Consider the following 20,203-nt stretch of genomic DNA (forward strand, 5'->3'; position numbering starts at 1 on the left):
GTGAATGCCACAGCAAAGTCCCCTTTATGGCTCTTTAACCAAGTGACCTCTCATGCAGACCTGTGGGTCACAAATCCTGCAAAAACTGGAGGAGAAAAAGCAAAATAAAAGACATTCTGGAATTTAGATTTTGTATCTTTGAGGTTGTTTTAACTTGAAGCTCAAAGCCAGTTGCAGAAATATCCTCCTCTGAAAACACAAGTCCTGATTCTGAAAGAGATGGATGAAAACCACTTTCCCCAAAGCCACCAAATTTAGGCAATGACACAGCAAAACAGGCATAAACACCTTTACCTTTATACTGAGGCTGGTGGAACTGCCTGTGCCCTTGATGTGTGTCCATGTAAATGTCTGGTGTCCCAGCCCAAGGAGTTTTGGAGGATTGGGCTCATCAGTCCGAGGTGGTGAATTTCAGGCAGTTTTTTATGTCTCCCTTTTTGCACCTTCAAAGAGCATTTTTTTTAAAAGTGTGTATTGGCCTATGCATTTATTTTTCTACAGTCAGCATTCATTCTCTGAATGCAGTCTCTGGGAGGAAGGTACTGACAACATGGCTAAAGTACCATCAAAAATATGACACTCCTGTGGAGGGAAATTAGAACTGTAGTGAAAAACACAGAGGCTCTCAGATATTTTATGCACAGTTAACTGTGTGTTAATATGGCTCCTTGCAAAGTATATCATAAGGACATTGAGTTCCTGACTGATCTGCGTGCGTGTCCATCACTAGTCGTGACCAGCCCATATCTCCACCTATTCCTGTCCAGCTCTTCTGAAAGGTATATCAGAGCCCTACAGCCGCAGATCTGTCCACCCAGCAGCTTCATCTGCTCTTGCTGCTATATTCTCTGGAGATTGTCTCTATTTCCTGTTCTGTGTGATATCCTGAAACACTTTACAGAGCAGTGTAACCTGGTCAAAACTCACGTTTTCACAGAGCGCGAAAACTACAGAAGCCGATTGACTTTTGCATACCCACTTTTAGCTCTTAAGTGCTCCATCCTCTCTCACTCCACCCTCAGTTTAATGTCCTAACTTCAGTTATCTACAGAATTATGTAGCTTAATATATAGCTTAATCCATTCCTGGGATTTTATCTTTCCTTATATTAACTTTTCTATAGATGATCTTGCAGGGATGGCATATGTTGGAGACAGTCATTTTTAAAGCCATCTGCAGCTGGTTCTTGTGTGAATGCAGCACCCTGCAACTCATGATTCCTCTTCACTCCTAATTATTTCCTATGGCTTTTAATACTGCTCCGAGTCTTAGAATAGCTCTGAATGATGATAGACATATATTATTATTACAGGTTGTATTAAGCAGTCGTAGCTCAAGTTCTAATTACATTACCCTTCAGCCACGGCAGCAGTAACACTTGGTTTGGTTCTTGAGTTTCTAGGAATAATCTCGCCAGTAGTTCTTAGTCAGACTGCAAGGTCAGGGAGAAAGGAAATTCTCCTGCCTTTCTCTTCTTGTAGGATCTGAGAGGATATATTGTGAAAAGGGACAAAACTGGTCATGAAGAGAGAGGATTAAAATGAGAGGCTCCATGCGTGGCATGCTAACAGGGACAGCAGCAGCAGCGTGACGCTGCTCCGGGCGGTGTAGGCACCCTGCGGAAAGGGAGTACTGGGGATCTGCATGTGCGTTAAGAGCATGTGGGTGTATTTTAGGGTGGCCCACTTATGGGGATGGTCTACAGAGCCTCGAGTAACATACGACTGAAGATTTCTAAATCTATCCAGCAGAAACTGGGAGTATAAAACCCCTGCAAGAAGGAAATACTGCAGCATTCCCAACTCCAGTGATTTTTTTCCATAAAGCTGTGATTTTTAGATGGTTGCGTAAAGTCCTATACAGTGAGATGAATGTTGTGTATATATATGGGGAAAAAAATTCTAGTCACCATGATCAGTGAGGAAAGGATGATGTTTGAACCAAAAGATCTCAAAGCGGAGGCTCAGTTAAAAAATATTTGCATTTCATTATTTTTAGTCAGTGGGTGGCCGGAGTCATCATACTTAAATGGCTGTTAATAACAATTCTGATTTGGGCCTGTAACATATTTATTGGTGTTTGGTTGTTTATAAATCTTAAGAGAAATATTTTTATGATTTAAAAATGAAATAGAAATATGACAGACATTTTTCAAAAAATACTTGAAAAAAATTCCAGCGGTATTGAAACGACATGTGCAGAACATAAGGACATGATTTGATTTTTTTATGCTTGGTTATCCAAATGCCCAAGTAAATAAACAGCATAAATAACAAAGGGACTATTTCTTTGTTCTCAAATTCCTTTATCTGATAATCTCAGGCAGTATAAATAACTAAGGAAAGGTTTTATTGCGTAATACAGCACAGCAATATAGTATTGCTGGTTCTTTGGGACAGTGAGTCTCTCTCCACAGTCCCCAGAACATTTTGGCTACTACTATAAACTTATTACAATCTATTTCTCTATTGTAGAGTTTTCTTACAGTACCCATAAAAGCCAAGCACCTGATACTAGAATATCTCATTTACACAGCAACTTCCATCCCTCAGTGTATGAATTTTTACGTGTATGTCTGCATGTGTTCCAGATAGTTTACATTTGTCATGTATGTATCCATGAAAATCAATATGCATGTTTATTAGTAATTAATGATTTTGAATAAAAGTCCAAAAATAGAATAATCATCACTTTTAGTGATTAAAAAAAGAAAGAATCTGGTTTATCAACTTGAAAAGAATGAAAAGCATTTCCTTGCTGTGTTAATTAATTGCAGTTGACAAAAGTAGGATCCTTCACTCCTCCTTTCATGTTGCTAATTCTATCCCTCCCTCTCTCTCCCTCGCGCTCTCTCCCCTCAATTAAACGTATGAGAGTATCCCCTCCCCTGTTAGAAAGAAGCTTTTAGATTAATCATATTATCTTAAGGTTCCAAATCTCAATGCCTGCGTGACCTTTCTTCCGTTAGAATCCATTATCTTAAACTATCACAATAATCCTGGCTTTAGGGAGGGAGAGCGGGAAGCAGGAATCAAACCTAATAGATGGCAAATAAGATTAATCTATGATCTAAGTGCCGATTACACTTGGCCCTGCCCTTGAACACCCAGGTGTAACCTTGAAATTCACATCCGCTAAGACACTGCAATTGGATTGTGGGTCCCCGAAGGGCTGGAAGGGGCAGCTGGCCAAACTTTACCCGTTATTCCCCAGTGAGACATGAGCTGTCTCGGGCTGCAGCTCTCTTACTTGTGGAATTTGGCAGCGGCACAGCTGAGTGTTTGTTTTGGGATGTTTAGCATTTTTTCAGATAAAATAGTTATTTTCAGGTCCTTAATTTTTGTTTGTCAGAAGCAAGCAGCCAGGGAATGGGTGAACTTTTACCTGGACCTCACAAGAGGAGAAAACTCTCTTTTCAAAATCTGATAACTCTGCGGAAGAAAACAGAGATATTTTCTTTCTTTATAGGCTGACCTACAGACCCTGCCAAAAAAAATGTTCCATGTGAACTTGAGTTTGCAAGGCCCTTGTTTTCAGTCCCAAATACTCTGCATTCTGAGAAAGAACATCTGTGATAAGATGGAAATTGGCACTGGTAACTCATGTACTATGGGCGAAGCATGCTCGGAAGAGGCAGACCCAGAGGTAATTTTTCATCAAAGAACTTTTTAAAGCCCTTATTAAAACTAGCATAAATTTCCTCCATTGCTAGCAGGACAGGGTTGATTTGGACATGGCAGCTCTTTATTTTTTTTTCTTTTTTTTTCCTATTTATATGTTAGGCCAGATTCTCAGCTGGGGTAAAACAGTGAGAGTTTGCTGACTTGCTTGAACCTTGCCTGGGAGATGTCAACGAGACTTGCTGTTGGTGTCCAGCTGAAGCCATCTACCCTCCATCAGCTCCATTTGGAGGCAACAACCGAACTCCAGAGCAAAGGGTCCATGTTTCTGTTTGTACCTATCCTCACACAGCAATATTCAGGCGGGACAATAATGCAAGCGATAGGATATTGGCAGGAAAGTAGACTGTAGGAAATGTCAGCCTGAAGCGCATCTGGTTGCTGGCTGACTCTAAAGCGGTCCTTCGGTAATCTCAAAATTATAGGGGAGGGGAGTAAGAAACCAAAAGAGAGAGACAATGTCATGTGGATAACAGCTACCACACTGGTAGCCTTGCAGGGTCAGAAGTTGTCTGAGGGGTGAAATTGCTGCAGCTCCCAACAGTACCCCCTCCGGAGGGCTGAGACAGTCCTGACCTGCCAGGCTCTGCCCACCTCTGGGAGTCACGTTGTAGGAGTCATCCAAAGGATGTGATTCCCTTCAGGGAACTGCCATGCACAGAGGGTTATAGTTTCACTGTCTCTTCACTTTCTTTGCCAGTTTATGAGTGTTGGCTCTCACAGGTGTTTTAAAAGCCTTGCTCAGCTCCTGTTGCTGCAGGGACAGTATATGAACAGCATGGCAGAGAGTTTGTCACCCCTTCCCTTGCCTGGAAGCTGGCCTGGTGGGACTTGTAGATGCTATGTAGGTATGTAAATAAAATGAGATAACCTGACCCCACTTTTATTTAATTTAAAGAGAAATCAATGGGATGGGGGGGAAAGTTGCAAAATGGACTTGTAAAGTGGACTTTGATCAAAAAGTAAATCTGCTCACACAAGTATTGATTAGCAACATTGCTTCTCTCTCAAATCTCTTTGTGAGTACATGAATACAGTGTTAAAGGTGCCCGTGGTCCTGGAGTTGTGATATTTTAGAAGTTTTGTAGTGGCATGAAATGCTGCAGTCTTAATCTACCCAGTTCAATGATCAATAAAAATATGAATCTTATATTAGATTTCTACTAATTCTGCAAAAAGCCTCATAAGGATTTTAATTTTATGGACACGTCTCTTAAAGTCTCAACTCCCAGCTTCAACCTGCACTTCCCTAAACCTGGAAAGTGAAGAGATGGTTGCCGTCCTATGTCTAACAGTTGATCTGGGATGCAAACATCCATGAAATGACAGCTGGAATACTCTGGGACATGGGGCACAAGGCAGAACTTGCAGCCGCATTAGAGGGTGATGATGGGGAGCCAGGAGGATGCTCAGGCAATGTGGTGACACCCAGAGCCAACCAGGATACACAAACTCTGTGCCTTCTGTCCAGAGAGGGTTAACTCGCACTTGCAGCAGGCAGCCTCATGCCATTAAGTCAGGGAGAGTAATGAAATTTCATTTAATTTGTCAGGAAGAAAGTGCTAATGTTAAAAGGCATTTAATAAAAAGGGGGAGATTCTTTGAAAGGAAGCCTTTAAGTAATTACTTCAAGTGTCTTAGGCCTACTCACCAGAATATTTACATTAGTGTCTCCCAGCGCCAAAGTGTAATTAAATTAGTGCAGCATTTACATTCCATCCTGTTTTTTTTTTTTTTTTTAGAAGTGTGATTTTATTAACAATTCTCAAAAAAAGAAAAGCAAGCCTTGATCTAATAAAATCAGGTGTTAGTATTTTTTTTAATGTTCTCACGGAGAAAACTACTGAATAAACTGGCTTGGAGAAGGTGGGGAGAGGGGGAAAAGAAAACTTAGTCTCAGTTTTGAGTTCCTGCCCTGGGACTGATGTGGAAAACTCTGGCCAACACTATAAAGACTGCAAGGGTCTGCTGGTAGAGCTTGTAGCATAAGTCTGGCTGTCTTCACAAACCAGCGAGGTGCATGTGTGAGAAGGAGAGAAGGAGATGGAGAGGCAGTGAAGACGGCATCAGGTGGAAGACACAAGGGATAGACCTGGGAGGGGGGCATGGACACGTACAGGGCTCAACGGGAGGGAAGAGTAAGCTGCAATATGCTCAAGAATCTGTTTTGCATACTTCGCTACCAGAAGGCTATCTTTTTTTTTTTTAATATATATATATGTAATAGTCTTCTAGGGGAGGGCAGCTTTTCTACCTTGAACTAAAGGGAGTATCTTTTCTTTTGCTTAGCTTCATTATAAAAGTGGCATTTTAAAAACAGATTTAAGAAAAGACAATAGAAATTCACTAGACATAAAGCAAATCCTCTTCCTGTGACAAAAATGGCTTAGTTTGTTACCCACAGTGACAGAACTACCAGTGCCAGTACCAGAAGACCCTAGGGCTGTAAACCGACAAAGAAAAACCTATGAAATAATTTTTCTAACAAAACAAAACAAAAAACAAAACAGCTACACTAAACTAAACTAAACTATCATTTTGCAAATGTTGAAATGTTTTGGTAAAAAATGCCTAACTGCATTAAAAACTTACCTCAGGAGTTAGTTGTTCATATCGCTTTGGTCAAAAGGAGAGGAATGTGTTTCTGCAATAGAGTAACTAACAACTTCTGGTTGTTAAACTCAGCTGGGGTTCTATCAGGGCCACAAATTCAAGTCCCTAAAAGAAACTGAGCAAAACAGACCTTTAAATGTGATACTGTTTCTTCATTACCTAGAGGGATGTTGCTTGACTGGCTTTATTTCATGTGAAACTTTGCTAGATAGAAATGTGTTTTGAGTTTTGATGAATACAAATAAACAGAAACATTTTCTAGAGTTGCATTGAAACAGCACCTATAACTATATAAAAATGAAACCCACTATAACTGCTGTACAGCTTTCACTGGGACATAGGAGTCCCAGATTCAGATTTCTGCTGTGTCTTTTTATCAGTAGGAACTTCAGCCAAGGTCTCTAGCAAAATATATACAGAAAGTAGGGTTCCTTTGCTTGTTTTCAAATAGTCCTGTATCTTGTAAATGCTCGGGGTGGATATGAGGAACAGGTTCTAATTTGCTAGGTGAAAGATCATTTTAAAAATAATTTCAGTGTGAATGTTCACCAATACAGAGAGTTTCAGTGTCCTTCACTAGCGACCACTTTTCACCATGTCTAGTTTTCCTGCAAGTGACTCTGAGACATGTTCTAGCAGGGGCAAGTCTCACTATACTGAAAAATTAGCATGCACAGTGATTAAAAGCTTTCTCCATCCTGTATTTAAAGACTCCTCTGAAAAGAAGAAAGAAAAACTCTGTGGCTGAGAAAAAGCCCTTGCTTTTGCAGCTACCTCTCTAAGCATCTACAGTGGGGGTGGCTGGTATTTGGTGCTAAATCAAAGGATTTTGCAGGATAACAATAGCTGAGCTATCGGTAGGGGAAGAGCACACATGTGTAGCTCCATCCTAGATACAATGGTTTCCTCTTCCCGGGGTACAGTGGATTCAAAGACAATCTAAAAACTCAAAGATCCTAGAAAAATATTTGAGCTAGGGGAAACGGTCCAGCACGTCAATGAAATGGTGAGGGGCTGACACTTTCAGAAGGAAAAGAGGAAAAAACTGTAAAAGCAATGCACTTTGCTTCTTCCTGCCAGGGCTGTGATGTTATTTACAACTTGGTAAGTTCTCTTGTATGTTTATGCCTGATTCAGAGTGGCTTTTTTATTTTTTCCTGTGCTTCACAGGCTTCACACCCTTTGAAGGATGGCTGACTAAAGGTTGTGTTTTGAAGTTGCTGGTTGAGTCAGGGCAAAGACGTTGCAGTCTCCCAAAGAGACCCTAGCAGGGGCAAAGCCCAGTTGAGACAGCCTCGATGGTGCTGCCATGGTCAAGGATGGACCTGGATGGGTTGAACTCACTGTTCACTTAGGAGTCAAGATGCTTAATAACAGCACAGTTAAGAGGAGGGAAATGAATTGAAAGGTGTTGGTGCATAAATATGGCCTGAGCCATGGAGATGACTGATGCATCAGGCTTTTCATGTGTCCCATTGGGTCTTGTTTAAATTCGGTCAGTGGGTAATCACAGCATCCCACTAAACCACATCTTTATTGTTCTTACCTTAAAGGGCACCAAACCCATCCCACCTCTCACAACTAATTTTAAAAAACTTAAATATTGGCAGCACCTGTTTTATTTTATTCTGGTTTTGACTCCTATTAGGTTTTTGAGTGTGGAGCTTTATTTGTGGACCGGCAAGCAAAACATGCAGTGAAACATGCTGGGATTGCCACCACCGAGTTATGGTGTGTCTGCACTGTTCATCAGATCTGGTGCTATCAACAGCTGGAGTGTCAAAGGGTGCTGAATCTAGTGTCTATTTACATGGGGTTCAAATCGAGCACCTGGTGTTTTCAGAAGGTACGAGCATTTCACACTGCAGCCGTTTTGGTCACACATTTGCAAGGGAGATGAGGTTCAGGAGAAGCAGCACTCTGTTCCTGATTAGGGCAAAAATAAATCAATCCTGTAAAGGGCTCTGTGATCTGGAGAAAATGGAACTTGCTGAATGTTGAAAACTTTTGAAAAGCCGCACTTTTCCTCTAGATGCCTGAGCAGGAGCTAATCTCTTTCAGAGATCTGGTCCTGTCTCTCAAAAACACATTTTTTTATGGTAGAACAGCTGTTGTTGCTTCTGTTGTGATGATCTGGGTGAAAAGTTTGGTAACAGAGAAGGAGGCTTTAAAAAAAGCAAAAGGCAAAAAACTCTAGAAAAATTCCTCCCCAAACCCACCCACTGAAAAAAACTCTTCTGCTCTGGCCTTCCAGAGACATAAAACTTCTAGTGCTTTTTAATGCAATTAAAACAAATGCTGACGTTATTTATAGCTAAATTACTGGCAAGAAAAACAACTAATGACCAAAACCCACATTTGTACCATTAAAAAGAAAAAAAAATAAAGAGAGAAAGAAAATCCTAAAGGGAATGATTTGTAAGGATGTGGTTAAACCTATTTATACCCTGGGTTCTATTTGTTTTACAGCCAGCGGTGCACGAACAACATGAAAGGTTATCTTTGACAAGGTTTTAGCTATTATTTTCTTCCAGTGAAATGGTATTTCTTGAGAAAAAAAGGTCTTCAGAACAAAATAACAATAAATCCTGATTTAGATACATAAAGCTGCCATCGATATCACATAATATCAGTGTTCTTTCTCACTCGATACAGGCGTTTTTAAGATAAATGGTAAAACTGAACTGGAAATCCATCTGGCCAGCTGCCTGATCTAATGAATAACCCCACTTTGGCTCCTGCAATGTAAGCAGAAAGAGTTCTCTCCCGGCCGCTTTCGTCTGTCATGAATCTACAAGACAGCCGACATAATATCTGGGCGACAACAGCGTGCTAACAGTGCAGTGACTTCCATTTTCTTTGCTTTCTATTGATTTTCACTTAATAACTGGCGAAATACTAAACGTCCGCCCTGAGTACCTAATAAATCCTGCCTGAGCTTTTTATTGAGGAGAATTTAATAAAAACAACCATTGCGGCTGAGGGATTTTTCTTCTGGACAGAGCACGGTGAGGGGTGGGTGGTGTGTGGGGAGGGGGGGAGAGACATTTGAATTTTCTAATTTTTTTTTTAAGATTCCCCCCCCACCCCCCGCTACTCTCTTGGGGACCCAGCGTCGTTTCTTCCAAAGGGACCTGGTTACTTTGCTTTGTGTTTGTTTTCTCCTTGTCCAGAAACGGCCACTACATGCATGTATTGCCATGAGACAGAGAAGAAGGGCGTTTGCAGAAGGAAGGCACTTCCGTCACGTCCATCCTACCCACCCACACTTACTTCTTCAATCTGATTTCAATTTTGTTAATTGTTATGAATGTTCCCTAATTGCCAAGCGCGGGGCCTGTCAGAATCCTACAGTAACACGCTTTTTATTGTCCCATTTTACAGCTATTTTATGTTTGACACTTGACACGCAGGCGTGAAGATCCTCTGTCGGATTGGTTGGCTACTGTAACAAAATGGCATTTTTAAGTTATACGAAGTGTTAAATCTGCATCCAGTTAGAAACAAAACAAAACAAAACCCTGTGGTTTATAAGTTGACAATTAATCCTAATTGTTAGCTTGGGAAAAAAATAAGCTGGAAAAACAAAAATAAAAGGCCAAACCCCTTCTTTCTCCAGCTGTCCAGCAAGCGCGCCTGATTGTATATGTTGATACATACATTACATACAGTTTTCTTTACTGAAGGTGAATCGGGAGAGGCTGGGACACCGTTCCTAAGCACAACGTATTATTTTCTTCCGCATAACCCCCCGGAACGGCTCTCTTTCTTTGCCAATAAACTCAACAGAGTTCCTATTATACAAAGCTGCTCTTTTAAAGCATTTGACAGTTTTTATTTTAATTGACACAGAGGCAGTTTCAAAGTCATTGGGTTTAATGAACAATCATCTTAGCATTTGCCTGCTCAAATCCTCTTATTCCCAGCAGTTCACAGTAAAGTTTATTCTAACGGTTGAAATTAAAAAAGGAGAGAGAGGCAAGTAGAATTGTTGAGGAGCTTATATAAAAATCTGCGAATCTCAAGTTTTGTGCAGTGCTGTTATGAAAACTACTCAGCCGTGCAAAGCAATAAGAGGTTTAATTACTCATTGGTAGTCCCTCTGCTGCTCCTGATGTGGTGTGTGGTGTTGCGGAGGCCTGGGAGAGATAATTGAGGCATATGGGTGGAGTACAGCGCTGTTGTGGCAGCTCATCTATTTTTTTTCTCTTATTTTCATGTGTGCTACCGTCTCATTTCTCCTGAGGGGCAGAAGGCTCAACAGTTCAGCGTGGAGAAGTATCCAGTCGACGAGCCTGATTTGAAACATCTAAGGACCTTGCAAGGAAAAAGGATATCTCCTGGTGGTCTGGCAAATCCACCCTGACTCCATCCAGCGGCTGCAAGAGGCAGCATGAGAATGAAACCTCTGAACCTCTGATAAAGATCTGTTTTCAGGTTTGGTTTAATCTATCCAATCTAGGCATTACTGGGCTCATGTGGCCAAGGATTTAATGGCTCATAATAGGCATAACACTAGTGACAGCTTCGGCCTTTCCCTTCTGCAGGGTATTATGGGATAAAAAGGACACGATTACTGAACCTGAACAAAACCTGGACCCTTAAAACCATGTGGAGGGAAACCTGGAATTCTTGAATATATTTAGTGTCCATTTTAAAGCGGACTAATTAATGAATCACCTTCATGGCATAACTTCATGGGGCAACTCCATGAGAATAAGAAAGTATTAAACGTTTCTTCTCTGGTTTATTAATATATGTTAATGACATTCAGCAGCTGGAAGTAAAATCGACGTTCCAGCAGGGTGTGATCGAATTGTTCTCCATAGCTGACCAGCCAGTAATTTGTGTACTACCTGTCGTTAGAGCTTGGAAACCTCGTTCCTAAACTAAAATCTTTTTACAGTTTTTACCAAATGGATAAAACAAGAAGAAATCTTACCACTATCTAAATGGAGTAATAGAGTGACAGGACATATTTGCATTCTGAATAGATTAGCTGGTCTTTTAAATATTTATTTGTGTCTATTTTCAAAGTCCCCGATCCTCTGAAATTTTCCAAACACTTCTGATTTGACAGACTGGGAAATCTGTCTGCAGCTCCAATTATACTTGAAGAGATACATATAAATGATTTGACAAGTTAAAAATTAACAGCAAGTTCTATACCTAGCAAGATTTTGTAAGCAGAAGTTCATAATTCATGATACTTCACTCTAAAGTTCATGTAAATTCTGTATGTGTGGGATCCTTTAATTGGTAAGCATAAAGGTGTATTGCTATTCACCTAATGTATTCTATTGCTCAACAAAAGGTTGTTGTAGTGAGCTCTGATTGTGACAAATGATTTACTATTAAGAACATTCTGTAATTATTGTTCGGTGGTACCACAGACCGATACATCATTAACATGATAGACGACCTTTTATATCAGCAAAAATAACTAAATTAATAAAAATGGCTTCATTCCAAACGCTGTCAGAAAGCCAATACTCGAAACAACCAAGTATCAGTGATACCTGAAAAGACCAGAGTTATATTTTTGTTAAGCAAATCTTATTGTTTGTGTAATAACATTGACATGTGCTGCAGAATAGAGGGCTGGATTTTCAGCTGCTGTGAATCGATGATCTAATTAATTCTATTTATGTAGAGACACACCACTCCACATCTGTCAAGGCTATGATATCTAGGATTTTATTGTACTGCTAAAAGCAAGACTGTAAATGAAATATCAGAAAACTTTTTTTTTTCTCTTCAAGACTTCTGGGCACTGATGCAAGTGTGCTCTGACTCGCTGGTTCTTCGGATTCTGTTCCCAATTACATCCACACAGATCCAGAATGACTCTCCTACAGGAAATACTTCCTCCAAATTTATATCTCCATCATTTGAGTTTGGAGAGGCCAGAATCCCATCCTTTAACAATTAAAGTCAGGATTTTAGAAAACTACCTGAAGAATAGGTTATTTTTTTTTTCTACCAAAGAGCCTAAGCTCAATATAATGAAGCTGTTGTTATCCACTATGCTGTATTCACTTCTTAAGTTTTTTTCAAATACTCGACAAAACAGTGCAGTTTCTGATGATCAATAGTAAGCCACTGGTTCTGGAGACAGTGTTGCTTTGCAGAATACAGACAACTTGGGCGTGATGCCATTTGCTGTCCCCATTAAAATTCCTATCAATTGCAGATAATTTTTGTGAAGAAGATAACTATCTTTTGGGAAGCGGTGTGAGTCCCCCAGGCTATCTCCTTGAGCCCACTAAAGAGCCAGCAGGGAGTAACAAATACAGGTACTACCGCTTGGGGAAGGGTTGCTGACAGTGGCTACAGAGTACTCATCAATTTCTTTCATGTCTTCATGTCTAACATCTCCCATTCTTTCCCTACCCTTTAGTATGGGACAGCCCCCGTATTAGAAAGGTAGGAGGAAAACCATGTTAAGACTGATGCTGGAGCAATCCCTGCACAAAGCCATAGCCACAGCTGAATGTAGCATTCTGGACTATTCCTCTATCATTTATTTAAAAACAAAGCAAAACAAAACAAAACAAAAAACCAAAAAACCAAACCCCAGGAAAAAAAAGAGGTGTGTTGAACTCAGTTGGACACTTGTCAAATGCTCAGTGTCGTATCTCTCATTTTTCCCCTGTTCCTGTTCAAGTGTAAGTTCCTCCATCAGGGACTGTTTGTGTACAGGTGTTCCGCTTCTGGCTTTCTCACTTGTCCGTGTAAACATTACAACGGTAAATATGGCAAACAAGTGTTAAGTGGCTGAATCACAAAATGTCGCATGATACCTGACTTGGTTTCCTTCACCGTAATAAATTCTCAGGGTGTTTTTCCAGTGACTCACGCTGAAAGAACAGCAAAAAAACCCAATTAATGTACAGGTTATTGTCTTCTAATAGGCAAAGAACAAGATTTTGGGACTTTACTCCTTCAGCAGCTGTGTTACTAACTCACTGTGTAACCTTCAGCAAATCCCTTTATTGCATCTCTGTAAAATATTGGTAATGAATTTACGTTTTGTAAAGTGCTGGGAGATCCACAGATGAAAAGCACTATATAAGCTAAGTGTTATTAATGTGATTCACTCAGTGAAATGAAATCTCTGTTGAGAAAAATACTGTTCTGTAAAATTTATATTTAAAGTTACATATTTTACAGCACCAAGAGAATGAAGGTTGTGTCACTGTTTCCAACATATAAACTATATTTAGCAATTTATTCCTTGGCTTCTCTCTAAGTAAAAGAAAACAGCTTGATGTTTAAAAATAACATTTTGTAGGCTTGACGTTCATAATTTGGACTGGAATATTTTTTAAACAATTATTTTAAAAGAATGAAAAAATCTCTTTCTGCTCCTGTAGAATAAATTTTAATTCTGGCATGGGCCATATGTATGAAAGATAGCCATTTATCTTGAATAGATATTTCAATTTCGTACGCACATTGATATAGAAAAACGTTTCCGATGTCAGCCATTTCTGTATTTTCTTTTGACTCATAGCTTGCCTTTCACTGTTGCACCCTGTGAAACAGTGGAGCAGCGTTTGAATACTGGACAGTTCGGTTTTGTAGCAAAACCTCTTTGTTTTTACTGCTGAGATGGGCTAAGTTGCAAAAGGTTATACAAACCACATAAATGTAGGGAACTATATTTGACTCTTAAAAACCTTTTGATTTTATTAACTGATATTACCTATAACATCTTCAAGGAAATTGGTTTAAACAGCTGAATTTTAACCCAATTTTTTTTTTTTTTTAAAGAAAGAGAGCATTCTTTCCTGATCTTCTCCCATAATTCATTTTCAAACATCATTTTGTATAAAAAGCTTTTGGTTCACAGTGACTTCTGCCAGGAATACAACCCAGCTTTTTTCTCTTGAATCACTTAATCAAATATCACTATTACTGGAGTCTAGGGAAGGAAGAAAAACCTTTTACAGAACTTTACCAGAGGATGTAACTAGTCAAGAAGAGATGAATCTGGATTCCATCTTAGATGAAATTTTGATATGATTCTGATAAAAACCAAAAAGTCTGTCTGAGGACTGTGCACAAGACTTCTCCCATTTGTTTCCTTGGCTTCCACTTGTCATCACCATACCAAGAGACACTAGAGTTGGACTCAAAAGTACCCTCTTATGAGGAGGTCAAACTAAATGGAAACCTTTTTCTAGTTCTGGCATCTGAATTGCAACTCTAAGCTCCTGCCACCTGACATTTTTTTTTAAGTTTCCTCCATTAGATATAAGTTATTATCTGTAGAAATCTGTTTGACCCACTATCATATTCCAATACTCTTTGAGGAGCTTGAAGAAGCACTGAAGCACTTACTCAGCTATTTTCTTCACTTACACATGACTCTGGTCCTGATGGATACAATGCCCTAACTTATTGTGAATGTCTAGCCACTAGATATTAGGTTCACAAAAAACCTGAAGGCTATAGTTAACCTGGAAAAAAAAATAGCCCTGAACTGGAAATAGAACCTACAGCAAATGCAAATGTAAACCCAACTTATCGAGGAGGTGAAGCAATGTTTTGTAAAGAAAACCACAAAACAGCCCCTGGAGCCGTGGTCCTGTTTATAGCAGAGAGTGAAGGTGCTACCATGAACTTCACAGAGAGGTCTGTAGCTGCTTTTATGTCCAATATAATATAATATCAGGAAATTAAGCAGGTATCAGACTATTTCTAATCCCCAGCAATCACAAGGAAAGGCAACTCATGTTGCCTGTGCATTGCCTTGGAATGCTACATGGAGAAATTAAGCAAATTGCATGAATGATTTTTGTTTTTTGAACAGGTCCTTGTTTTCCAGACTTTAGACTCAAAGAGATATTCTTTGTCCAGTTCTTCTAGATCAAGGCTAGACTCCTTCCTAGCAGTCAGCAGTGACTCTTTGAAATTGTTTTCAAAGCCAAATGTTGGCTGGAACTATTTTGGGCCTTGCCTTTGCTACCTTGGCCCTATCTGAAAGGAAGAAGTTTGCCCTTGAAAGAGAGTTAAACTGCTATGATTCACCGACTTGGAAGAATTGCAGGATGCTGACTGCCTGAAGTGGTGCCTCCCACTGGACCAGTGCAAGTTTCCTTCCTTCTTGTCTGACCAAGCCATTAAGAAGTTAGTCAATTCCCTGAAGGTTACTTCCAAGGAATATCCAAAAAGGAAATACCCAGCCCTGGAAAGGTAATTTACCTAGACAGGATTTGAAATGCAAGGTTCTCAGCTGAGGGAGAAAGTCCTCTATCCCATCTGGCTGTGGGAATACAACTTCACAAGCTTTTCATCCCTTGAGCTAACAACTGCAGATGTTCCACTGGGACGTGTCCTATAAAATCCAAAGTACTTGGAGACCCATCAATTATCGCATCCGGCCTGTTTGAGCAAGAAATGTGGCATATCAGTGTTCTCAGAGAAACAGGGATCAGCATCCTCAATTTGAGAACGGTTTGAATCCTCATCTGTGTACGATGTCCCCTGAACAAAGGCTATTTTTGACTTGGTGGAGGCACAAGTGGGAGGAAATGCCAGCTATCTGTCTTTAGGGACTTACTGTAATTTGTTTCCTTTGTTCTTAAGGAGCAGATCCCCAGCTGGTGTGAAATGGCATTTCAGAAGAGCTACTGTTGTAAGAAACCAGTCCTAATGCCTGCTACACCGGTGGAGCCTACCGCTAAGAAACCAGTCTCCAGGCCAAGGAATATTGTACTCTACCCAAACACAGTGATGTTATTTGAAATCAAAGGAGCTGGTAGGCTGAGGAAAGCTTGCAAAATATTTACTTTTTAGGGTGAGAAATACACTTTGCAGGACATCTAGCTAGTCAAAATGTTTATCAGAGATTTTAATTTTTATTCTATGTTTTCAAAGTCCAGTTCACTCCTGAGGAAAACTCACTGGAAAGGAACTTGTAAGGGACTGGAGCGAATGCATGGAAACAGGTAAAAGCGACTTGGGAGCTCTGGAGAAGCTTCTTGGAAGCAGGAGCATCCCCACCCCTGTGCTTCTTGGCCTCCTGGTCATTTTTGAGAAAAAAATAATGGCTGTAAGAAGATGCAGCACCAGGAGTAACAGGCTGGTCTGAGCACCAACCCCTTATGCAAATGAGAAAAACTTTTAGTAGAAAACAGATGAACACAGTTTTAATCCTTAATCAAGTTGGCTTTGTCCTGTAGGAAGACTGCATTTTAAAATATACCTCTTCACACCACTTCTCGCCTTCCCCACCTTCTCTGCACTCAACAGTCCAGACAAAAATGCTGAAGGTGTCTTCATTAAAAAAAGCAACAACGACAAACAAACAAAAAACACCCAGTGTCTCTAGAATATCGGTATATCGAAAAACCCTGACAACTGTGTGAACATATTTTCAACACCTGTTCAGTACTTAGCCAGATGCCTCTTTATTTCAAGGTTTGTGAATACTTACCTGTTTGTTTGATATATTGGGTTTAGAATGTGCAAAAAGATGTAGCAAGAGAAATTTGTGGAAGTTCCTTATCATAATCATTCTTTTGAATCCTGAAAGTGAAACTCTGTGGATCAGATAGACAAATTTCTTCCTTTTCGTTCTTATTTGTGTGCCTCTCTCCATCTCTGTGCCTCAGTTTCCCATCCTATAAAAAGTGTTTCTTGATGGACTTTGAACTTTACTGTGAACTTCTGATGCAGAGTGGTGCTTTACACTATACTGCAACATCCAAGTAAAGAACTGCCCTTCTCCATGATGGCCAAGCTGGACAGTAACTACAGTGAGGATGTGGCTGCTTGGGTGGGGAGAAAGGACAGCTGCTTCTTTGGACTGGCCACTGAAAAGTCATCCTTTACACCATTCTCATGATTCAGGGCTATTTGCCACAGAAAGGTTTAAAAGGACTGTTCCTTCCTTGGGTGTGACTCTGACATGGATACATAAATGCATCAGAATTTTTTTAAGCCTGAAACACACTTTTCTCAGAACTTTAATTTTTGATGTTAAAGATATAGCTGTCTCTCACAGCGCAACAGGCCTCAGACTTTCACAGCTCCAAGACATAGATGTCTGATTACTTAAGCTCTATTTGAAATTAAATTCCAGCCTCAGGGGCATTTTGATAATAAATTCATTTAGGGAAGAAGTTTCTTTCACAGACACAAACATCCTCTACAGCCATGCTCCATGCCAGTACATCCACAGAGAAAACTTTAGGGTACTTTCCCCACATTTCTCCTTCCTGTATTCTTTTCTATGGTTTGACTACCTGATTCACTACTTCTTTTGGCAGGTACTACCCTCCTGCACTTGACTCAGCTTTATTGCACTTCCAAGTTTTCCTCAAGCTAAGCACGTCCACATCACTACTTAAATCTGCCTTTGAGGATGCCACCAGCCCACCAACACATCTGAGCTTCCTTCCCCCTCTTAATCCTACCTTGTACTCATAGCAGAGTCACCTTGGTGACTGCTTGTTGCTTCTCCCCAGACTCCCTCTTATTTTGGGGACGTAGAGAGAGGAATTAACAGTCAGGCTGGAAGTGGGGCTCACAGAGTGCGTGCTGGCTGAATCCACATGCTCAGAGGTCACCAGCCAAGCAAGCTCCGGGCATGCTGATCACCCAGGGATGGGAACCAGGAGAGGGAGGGAGACCTTGTGGGCAAGTGGTGGAGTTGTGCTGAGCCCTGGCCCCAAGGTGATACTTGGTATGTGTGGAAGGAGAGGGAATTTCCCAAGCAATAGTGGTTTTGCTTCCTTGCAGAGAGGAAGGTAAATAGAATTTTAAAAATGAGGCTGAAAGAAGTGAATAGCTTTCTGCTGGCTTTGGTATCCCCCAGGAATCATTTCTGATCTGGTATTTTTGTCTCTAACAAATTTAGACCATATTTTCCTGTTGCTGTATTTCAGCCTTCATTTGATACCAGACTACAGTGGCTTATAACAGTGATCAAAATGAATGTTGAATTCCCAAGGACTTTACTGAGGTTGCTGTATCCAACACTTAGAAAAGCACTTTGAAAAGGGGACTAAGGATTATTATTCCCATTTTATGGATATGCTGTCATATTATCGCAGACATCAAGACGAAGGATTGTCTTGCACGCATTTCTTGTCCATAGGAAACCAAGGAGGGGGGTGGAAGTCTCAAGATAAAGAATATTCCAGCAAATTTGCAGACAGCTTCCAGCAAAAAGATAAGCACTTCATCTTCTGTGGTTTGCCTCACCTTGATTTCTACTGTTTTTTTTCTCACACTAACCCCGGTTAGGAAGAGGGAAAAGAGAGAACATTGATGAAGGACTTGGAGGAGTTTTGCTCGTAGCCAAATTCTGCTATCAACCACTTCTTGGGAAATCTTGCTTACAGGGACTGGATTTTAGGACTGCATTTGCATTCAATGATAATGATTTTCTTTTAGTCCAGCTGGGATAACTGCAAAGATAGTGCCCAGCTGCAACTCTGTTGAAGGGAGAGTGCAAAATAGATTACACTTCTAAGATGAGTGGAGCAGTGGGAAGGCAAAATGCTCAAGAAAAATCCACACTGTTAGAGCCATAACAAGGACTCTGATTATGCAGGTTAAAATAACTCCTTAGCTGTGCCTTGTATCCATTACTATTATCACTTCCAAGTGGGGCATTTATTTTTTTTTTAAACAGGTAAAATAAATAATAAATAAAAAAATAGCCTGGATCTTTAGATAGAATTGAATGTTCTGTGACTTTAAATGAAAGCTCCACTGTTGTTGGGCAAATAAATTTAAACCACTTAACATGGCAGAGAAGGTCAGGCAAGCTTATTATAGTGATCATAGCGTTACAGCTATTGCGATTGACCGCTGCTCTTTGGAATCACCAATAATCAGAGGCCGCAAGCTGTGTTTGCAGAGAAAGGTCATCATTCATTTTTTTCGAAGCATTAATATCTTTTGTTTGTTTGGCTCAACATGAAACAGGAATCGATAGAGGTAATTCACAGAGCAATTAGCCCCTCATCTGTCAAACGGTGTCTGGGTGTATTTAACAAAAAGACCTTTGGAAAGGTTTAAAAAAGAGGAAAGTGCCTGTACAATCAACAATTTATATTTTCTACATGACACATTGTGTATGTATCTGTGAAGAGAAGGGACCTTGGGACTAAAAAAATATACATAAAACAGGCTGTAAATCTGTACTCAGACTTTGAAAACCCACAGTGAGACAAACTGTTAACTGACTTGGAAAAGATTTCCATGCTGTTTTTAGTGAAGATAAAAATTTTCTACCTGAGGCTCAGGGAAAAAGTTAGACAGCTGTTAAAAAACTTGTCAGATTAATTACATGAAAGGCAATGGGGCAGCATAAAACATTAAGAGGGCAGAGACAGAGGCAAAAGGTTCCTTGCAGCCCTGCTCCTACAGTTTAGGGTACTGTGAGTCCCTTTCTCCCCCCAGAGGTTTTTCTTTATGGGGACACTTAGGAGAGTTAAGGTAAATTGAGAAAAAGTGCAGAAATCAGAACATAAGTTATTGCTCTGTTACACTTACGAAATTTTTATATAAGCACTGGTGAACTCTCAAATTGGAGAGACTAAACTGGGAGGATAAAGCTACAGTAGATCAAGGGCACTTTATTTCTGAATAAGTGTCTACCAAGGGATTTAATATATATTAAGAGTTGGCTGTATAGTGCCTGTGTTTGGAGGCAGACTGGCAAAGAGCATATGGACTGTTAAAAAAGGGTGTATTTTAGACATATCATAAAAGGTTTGGAGGTCGTCCCAGAAGTTCAGATGCTTATTCCAGATAAAATTTGGCTATCTATCTCAGCTGCTTAAGAATAAGACTCTGAACTTTATTAGATGAGTAATTGTAGGTTAAGCTTTCCTCATTTTTTGTCTTAATGCTGAAATTCTATATCATGTTAGAAAGCTTAGAGTTCA

General features: G+C 40.1%; 2 long non-coding RNA genes across 2 annotated transcripts in view; both read left to right on the forward strand.

Annotated features, from left to right (window-relative positions):
• The window catches only part of LOC135314268 (uncharacterized), a 170,406-nt gene that overhangs the window by 108,333 nt on the left and 41,870 nt on the right, over positions 1-20,203 (forward strand). The window contains exon 3 of the long non-coding RNA XR_010373722.1: positions 10,546-10,730. This is a non-coding gene — a long non-coding RNA (uncharacterized LOC135314268). The remainder of the gene's footprint in view (positions 1-10,545; positions 10,731-20,203) is intronic.
• LOC135314178 (uncharacterized) lies at positions 3,233-9,295 on the forward strand. The gene is made up of 3 exons (XR_010373630.1): positions 3,233-3,645; positions 7,942-8,139; positions 8,949-9,295. It is a non-coding gene; the product is annotated as an uncharacterized LOC135314178 (long non-coding RNA).

The sequence above is a fragment of the Phalacrocorax carbo genome, chromosome 7, assembly GCF_963921805.1.
Source record: "Phalacrocorax carbo chromosome 7, bPhaCar2.1, whole genome shotgun sequence".
Classification (NCBI taxonomy): domain Eukaryota; kingdom Metazoa; phylum Chordata; class Aves; order Suliformes; family Phalacrocoracidae; genus Phalacrocorax; species Phalacrocorax carbo.